Consider the following 7247-nt stretch of genomic DNA (forward strand, 5'->3'; position numbering starts at 1 on the left):
ATTACTTATTTGAAAACGTAACTCAAATATGAATGTAATGCTTTACTTTACTCGTTACTTCAGAAAAGTAATATTATTACGTAATGCACGTACTTGTAACACTGGTGTGCGTAATCAAGTTACCCCTCCCACTTCTGAATGTTTTACTGAGATTTCTAATCCCGTGCGAATTGACCATCAATATTACAGGCGTCCTGTGGTAAAATTACATTACTTCATCTACCCCCGTAAAAAAATTCTTTCCGAATAGAGCTATAGATGTCAATGTCAAATTTTATTTATACTGCACCATTTCTACAACACATGTTGACCAATGTGCTTTACACCAGAGAAACCAAACACTCGCACAATAAAAGATAAAATACTAAAATAAAGTAAAACACAAAAAACATAATGTATAAAATATTAATATTAATAATAATAATAATAAAAATATATAAAATAAAGTAAGTGACCCATCTTGTCTGTAAAAATATTGGTCTTAATGAAGTTATTTTTTCTAGGCTATCTAACCTTACCATACAATTTAACAGTGAAGTGTGAACCGCAGAACATTTGTGCATTAAGGGAGGCCAGTGTGTCACTGAAGTGCTCTTACTCCAAAATCAACATCACAACTGGGTTCTGGTTCAGTCAGAAACAGAGAACAAACTGGAGAAACAAAGATGAACCTGAAGATTTGACTTTAGATTCAGATTACTCAGGACGAGTGGATCAGTGGATCAATGAAGATCACTCAGAACTCAAAATATATAATCTGACAGAGAGCGACAGTGGAGAATATCAGCTCATGTTCATTATGAAGGATGGAGTTAAACATCTCAGCTCAGTCACAGTCAATCTAACAGTCACAGGTACATTTACATTCTCATCAGTCCAGTTTAGATTATCTTCATTTGTAAATGTTAATGTTTCTCTGTGTTTAACTTTATTCAGTGCTGCAGGTGAAGAAACATCATGAATCTACAAAGAAAAATCAGAAATTAAAACTTACTTGTGACACCTCCTGCACTTTAACCTCGAGACCTAAACATATCTACTGGAGAAAAGATGGACAACATCTAAAAAAACCTGAATCTAATATCTTAGAGACTGTGTCGTCTGCTGCCTACTCATGTTTTCTTAGTAAAGAAATCTCCTCTGCTCCTGTGTGTGAGTGTGACATTTACTTACATATGAACAAACATTTTTATTGTATTACTGCTATATAAATAAGCCTATGTGTACATACACTTTGTTACTCTTTCAGGTTTTTCTAACAGTGGCTGTTGGGCTGTGACTTACACCTCTAGAAGAGTTTGTGCTTTAGTGGGATCAACAGTAGATATTCACTCTTCATACTCACATCCCACTGGATATACAGTAAAGAAAACATCCTGGCATTTGCCATACAGTCATTTGGATCTGCGTGATGTTCATCAGTTTGCTGGTCGTGTGGAGTATATGAACAACACACTGAGAATCAAAAACGTCAAGAAGAGGGACTCTGGTGAATATCGTTTCAGGATCATCACTAATAAAAACTCTTACTCTGGTTCACCTGGAGTCATTCTCACTGTTACAGGTAACCTGTTTCACTATATGGGTTCATAATAATGATTTGTGTATCAGTAGCTTCACTGACATATGGAAAACCAAGACTGGATCTAGACTGTTGTCACTGGGTGTGAAGTCACAATATTGGGGGTCATAATGCTTTAATATGGAATATTTATTATATTGAGGATAACCTACTGCATGTACATTTCTAAAGCTACTGCTTAAAATAAGTTTTTGATGTCAGCTAGGAAAACCTTAACTGTAGACACCTGTTGTTCACATTATTAAAGTAATAGGTTTGTGTTTATCAGGTACAAAGGTGAGAAGCAGCCCAGGCTCTGTGTCAGGGAAAGGGAAAGTGATATTAAGCTGTTCAACTGAATGCCCTCTGGATAACAAACATACTTACATCTGGTATAAGAATGGACAACAGGTAACAGATGGATTGAGATTATTAAACAAGCTGTACCTGGACTCAATCAACAGTGAGGAGATAAAACAGTTTTCATGTACTGTAAGAGGTAACACAAATGCAAGATTATGTTATTGTGCATTACTATCTCTGAAAAAGAGAAAATCTAAGGTATTTCTTTGTTTTTTAAAATACACAGATGTCCAGAGTAAAGTTTCAGAGAAGAGCGTGGAAATACGAATCATCATATTGTTACTATCTGTGTTTCTCATTATTGCAGTCATAGGAGTCCTGTATTATAGGTAATGTTCAAATGGTAAAGTCTTTCATTATTTTTTCCACATTTTAAGTTTTTGTAGGTTTATCTTTATTTTTGCAAGTTTTAAAACCCTTAGTTTCAATACATGAATGGCCCTATCCACCTTATTTTCGAATGCGTAAGTAAGAGATGTGACGTATTTCCCTTTTTTGTGCGAGACATCCATTTCAATAGCCGGTAGAAAACAGTGTAGTGGGAGCACGCATAAAACATGATTAAAACAGTTATGGTAAATATTTACTACACCTGCCATGTATTCAGTCATTTTATGATGTTGCTCAGGGGTGACTGGTCTTCATTACGCAACGGAGACATACCAGTATCTTTAAAATGGGAAAGTCAGTTGAGTGTTTGTACCTGGAATAGACCAAGACTTTGTGTTTTTACCCGTTCAAGCGATGGTTTAAAATGTCACAACTGTCTCTCTGGTGTGGAGTATTTTAAACAGCAATTTTTTATCGATTTGTTTGAGTTTTTATGGCGACACATCAAGCCTCACACGGTCTGACAGTCAGCAGCATCTTTCTCATTCAACACATTGTAAGTTATTTGAACAAACCATAATAAACATTAAACAATTATTCAGTATTGCTTTCGTTTTATTAAAATTGTATTACATCACTTCTTACGCAGTAGATGCAGTTATAAGCTTATGAAATTATTCACTTATTTAAAATTATTTGCCTTTTCATTCAAAACATAACAAAAGTTATGCGCAAACACATAACAAACTATTTGTAAACATTAACAAATATGCACTTTATGTTGTATATATTCTGTACTGTAATTGCATTTTTGTAATAATATATAGTAGCAGAATAAATAAACCAGCACTGTCAGGTTTTTCTTTATGGATGTGTGAATACAGATCATGTGTGCATGTCTCTACAAATGTTTTGTAGAGATTTACTGCGTTTGTTCCAGTTATTATGGCAACCCCTAAATGCACAAATTGTGCCGGTCTTCCTGGATTTCATAGTAAAAATTTAAGAGCCAGTCAAAACGGCAAACTCACGTCCCTCGCAATACATCTACCATTAGATTTAGTGGCTCACTGGGGGTCTTAAACAAAGGAGCTTAAAGATGGCGGCGCCCACATTAAAAAATAAGGTGGATAGGCTCATGTGGTCAAGGATTGCATTAGGAAAGCAAAGATTTTGTGTTTGATTGGGTTTTGAAAGTTGCAATTAACTTTTATTTCAAATATTTTCCCCTGCTATATATGAACCCTTTATACACTTTCCTGAGGAGGAGGAGAAAGTATATATCATCTCAGAAATGTGACAACGCAAATCCGGCTGTACAGGTGAGAACAATTAACAACAAATAGTGGGTCACATTTATCACTCTAACGTAAAAACAACCGCAAATCCGTGCACAAATATCATGACAGGGTTCATGTGTGATTCATAAAACATTTCCAATCTTATCCTTCAAATAATCGTACGTTGAGAAATGTGTCAGAAAACTATTGTAATTTGAATATACGCCCATACTTATATAAATGAAGATTGTTTATTGTCATTAATTTTTTTATTTCTCTCTTTCTCCAGCCCAAATCCCAACCAGACTCATCTACATTGGATAACTCCACACCTCTGTATACGGTTTCTGACTTTGCCCACAAGACTCACTCAGATGAGCAGATCATTCATTATTCAAGTATTCATTTCAAGAAGTCTTGCACCCCTACTGTTATATATGAATCAATTGAAGATGTTAATTATTCCACTTTGAAGTTAAAATGACCCTTAACTAAATCATGCTTTGTCAACTGTTTCAGTCCATGTCTAGGCCTGTGTTTTTGTATAGTTTTAATGACCAGAGGGTGGCAAGAGAGGTTTCATGTGGCATTTATTGGTAGAAAAGCTTGTACCACCACAGCAACAGTAAACCAGAGGTGAGGTAAATGTTCGATTTAAGGACATTGCCAGATGACCCCAAAGGAAACTGAGTTGTTTAAAGGGATTATGAGCGGACAGCTCTAACTATTGGATTAGATACTGCTAATGTATTTCCTTATTTGTTTGTATTGTATGTTGCTTGATGTATTGCCTGTTATCAGTCATACATGAAAAAATCATGCTAAAATAGTAGTCGGAACGTCTAATTTGTTCTATGCAAAAAAAAAACACTGACAATAAATAGTCAAAAAATTGTCCCTAGTGGTACCCTTTCAAAAAGTTTACACATAAAGAGTTCATATTAGTACCTCAGGTGTACAGTATATTATTGTATACCTTACATGTTTGTACCTGCTCCAGTGACAGCTAGGGGCCATTGTTCAACCATTTTTCTGACAGTTTACAATATTCCAATATTCATCATAACAAAATAAAAGATGTATTAAAAAGGTATCTTACAAGTTATAGTACTTCCTTAGTAGCAAACATGTAAATATTTCATGATTCATGCAAATGATATTTGTGATAAGTGTGATTTTTCGTACTATAAACAGACAAAAAGAGGAACTGAAGTAATATTACAAAATATTTACGACACACTGCACGACAATTTCCACTTAAAGAAGCTTGTGGCATAAACTGTTAATAAAGTTAAAAAATTAATATTATTAAAGTTTTTTGCAGACAAAAACAGTATAGTTGCAAATTATTGAAAGTTAGTTGACATGTAGTTGCAAAGTTGTTTATAGTTAGTAGAATGTCTAAAGTGGACTATCAAAATAAAGTGTAACCGTTTTTACAAATACTTTTAGACACTGAATCATTTTCCAAATCTAACTATCTAACTAATGGGGACAAAACATTTTTGTACTTGAAACTAGGGTGACCATACGTGCCATTCTTCCCGGACGCATCCCGTCCAGGATTTTGTGTTCGTCTTCCGGAAGTCGTATTTGTCGACCGCATAAGTCATAGAGGATTATTATTATTATTACAGAAAAACAACCGTTACATTTTAAGGTAAGAATGAAACTACGATTGTATATCTTATGTTTTTAACTGAATGGCGTATGCGGTCAACAAATACGTCTTCCGGAAGACGCACCGAAATCCTGGACGGAATGCGTTCGGGAAGAATGGCACGTATGGTCACCCTATTGAAACGGATCATATTCCATTTCAATTGTTTGAGAAGTGTTTTTTTATATTGTACTTTAACCAATCACGTCACTGGAAAATATGTCATCAAGTGTCCCGATGTGTAGTGAGCCAGACAGTTTTCTTACCATTGCCCAAGCCCCTGTACACAATATACTAGCTGGGTTCATTTTTGCACTCTTTCATGGGAACTTCGTGAAGGAGATGTGTGTAAACAGACTCTCCAGATAAAGAGAAAGTGATTGTTTTCATTGCTGTATAAGTGTATTCTGATCAGCCAAGCTATGAGACACAATTGTGCAACTCCCTTAAAAAAACACTGGCGGCCAGTGACTGTTTTGAAAACACACGTCATAACATGTATTTCACCCGTCATGTGTGTGGTTCATCATGTCATTAAACCCGAAATATTAAAGCTTGATGACGTATGCGGTCAAGCAACGCGACTTCCGGAGAACGAACCCGAAAACATGTTCGGGACGTGTCCGACGGAACTGGCACGAATGGCCACCCTAGTTCACATGATGCAACAAACACATATTTTTACATGGCGAGCCACTCACATCACACTCAAAACTACATTTTGCGCCGCTCAGAAGATAAGTCATTGGCCGCCACTGCTCAAAAGTATACAGATCAAGAGCTCTGATCTTCAAAGGGAAAGGGACATAGGGATGATCACTTCAACCACTAATTCAATAACTAGGTACTGTAGCTAGGGAACTGATTGAGACACAAGGAAACTCTTAAGAAACAGTGTTTGTGCAATTTATGTGTGAGCGTGTGAAAATCCACTCTGGTGGCAGCTTTATCCAGTCACATACAGTGAGTAAAATAAGTATTTGGACACCCTGCTATTTTGAAAGTTCTCCCACTTAGAAATCATGAGGGGTCTGAAATTGTCATAGTAGTTGCATGTACACTCTGAGAGACATAATCTAATCTAAAAAAAATCCAGAAATCACAATGTATGATTTTTTTACTATTTATTTGTATGATACAGCTGCAAATAAGAATTTAAACACCTGTCTGTCAGCTAGAATTCTGACCCTCAAAGACCTGTTAGTCTGCCTTTAAAATGTCCACCTCCACTCCATTTATTATCCTAAATTAGATGCACCTGTTTGAAGTCGTTAGCTGCATAAAGACACTTGTCCACCCCATACAATCAGTAAGAATCCAATTGCTAACATGACCAAGACCAAAGAGCTGTCCAAAGACACCAGAGACAAAATTGTACACCTCCACACAGCTGGAAAAGGCTAAGTGGAAATTGCCAAGCAGCTTGGTGAAAAAAGGTCCACTGTTGGAGCAGTCATTACAAAATGGAAGAAGCTAAACATGAAGAAGCTCCATGCAAGATCTCACCTCGTTGGGTCTCAATGATCCTAAGAAAGGTAAGAAATCAGCCCAGAACTACACGAGAGGAGCTGGTCAATGACCTGAAAAGAGCTGGGACCACGGTTTCCAAGGTTACTGTTGGTAATACACTAAGACATCATGGTTTGAAATCATGCATGGCACGGAAGGTTCCCCTGCTTAAACCAGCACATGTCCAGGCCCGTCTTAAGGTTGCCAATGACCATTTGGATGATCCAGAGGAGTTATGGGAGAAAGTCATGTGGTCAGATGAGACCAAAATTGAACTTTTTGGTCATAATTCCACTAAATGTGTTTATGTATGTAGTGGTTGAATGTAGTTGTTGCATTTCTGAAATTTAAAACAAATCTTGATCATGTATGTGCCCGACAAATGCAGCGTATGTGTATGTATTGTGGATATAAATAGTGTGCAGTATGAATACCTTCCTAGATATGGACAACTGCCATGTTTTCATTTGTTTATAAAAATGAAGATGACAAAGAAAGTTCTCAGTTACATCTCTAAGGGAGTGCTTTATAAATAGCAGACTAT

General features: G+C 36.3%; 1 long non-coding RNA gene across 1 annotated transcript; it reads left to right on the forward strand.

Annotated features, from left to right (window-relative positions):
* The first annotated feature begins 1903 nt into the window (after positions 1–1903).
* Positions 1904–4359, forward strand: LOC135741120 (uncharacterized). Its single transcript, XR_010529347.2, has 4 exons — positions 1904–2060; positions 2151–2253; positions 3522–3576; positions 3824–4359. It is a non-coding gene; the product is annotated as an uncharacterized lncRNA (long non-coding RNA).
* Positions 4360–7247: the final 2888 nt, after the last annotated feature.

Source organism: Paramisgurnus dabryanus, chromosome 24, assembly GCF_030506205.2.
Source record: "Paramisgurnus dabryanus chromosome 24, PD_genome_1.1, whole genome shotgun sequence".
NCBI lineage: Eukaryota > Metazoa > Chordata > Actinopteri > Cypriniformes > Cobitidae > Paramisgurnus > Paramisgurnus dabryanus.